We start from the raw sequence: 1,050 nt of genomic DNA, 5'->3' as shown, positions 1-1,050 counted from the left end.
CATGATTATATGCCTAGCATTACTCTGTGGACCTTTATCTTTTTTATGACCTTTTCTTAGTCATTTTAGTTATAAATTTTAATGGAAAAATAGCACTGAACATCACAAGTGAGATATAATATTCACTCACCATCATCTGAAACTATGTGGGGCAAATTTTTGCGTTTATTAACTATTAACCAGTGTTTTTCTTACCTTCCTTTGGGACATTCAAGAAGGAGACAAAGTTATTTCTGTATGAGTCATGCATATGGAATCCAACCCAGGAATAAGATTTCCATTTAGCAAATGAACACAACAGGAAACAACAAAGTTTGTTTGCAAAGGAAATACAGATATTTCTAGCTTTGAATGTTTTAGCATTCCTATATTTTCCTTATTTCCTGCAGCTTATAAAATTCATATTATCTTGCTTAATCAACTTCATACAGTGTATAAAGAAATATTGGGAAGGGAATAAAGATTAACAGAAAATGAACAAATGCAAATTTAATCTCTCTCTCTCTCTCTCTCTCTCTCTCTCTCTCTCTCTCTCTCTCTGCTCCTTCCTGGAGCTCAACAAGTTGATGTCCTGAATTTCCATCAAAATAAAGCAGATTGCAGTGCAAGTCAGTGGGTGCTGGGTTAGCTGCTAACATTGGTTAAGGCTCCTAAAAAACTAGGTTTGCTTCACAAAAGAAGAAACAATCTAACAAACAAAGAACACAGCAAACAACTATGCATGTGTAGAGACAGTCTTAAAAATGTAGGAAATGAAGGGTGGGAGACCACTAAAGAAAATACAGAAAAGTTCAGTAGAAGACATCTGTATGCAAACAGTTGGCTCAAAAACAAACAAACAAACACACAGAACAAAATAATTTTACGTTGTCAAAACTATGTGATGGATTTTGACATTTTGTTTAGTTTTTTAAGTTGAGTCCTTAAATACTAGACCATTTGCTATTTAGCTTATCTCTACCAAAAATACATTTTCTAACACACAAGGTCATGGGTAGTCATTCATATATATATATATATATATATATATATATATATATATATATATAT

The sequence above is a fragment of the Mus caroli genome, chromosome 5, assembly GCF_900094665.2.
Source record: "Mus caroli chromosome 5, CAROLI_EIJ_v1.1, whole genome shotgun sequence".
NCBI classification, from domain to species: domain Eukaryota; kingdom Metazoa; phylum Chordata; class Mammalia; order Rodentia; family Muridae; genus Mus; species Mus caroli.
The sequence above is the reverse complement of the archived record's forward strand: the minus strand, read 5'-3'. Positions refer to the sequence as shown.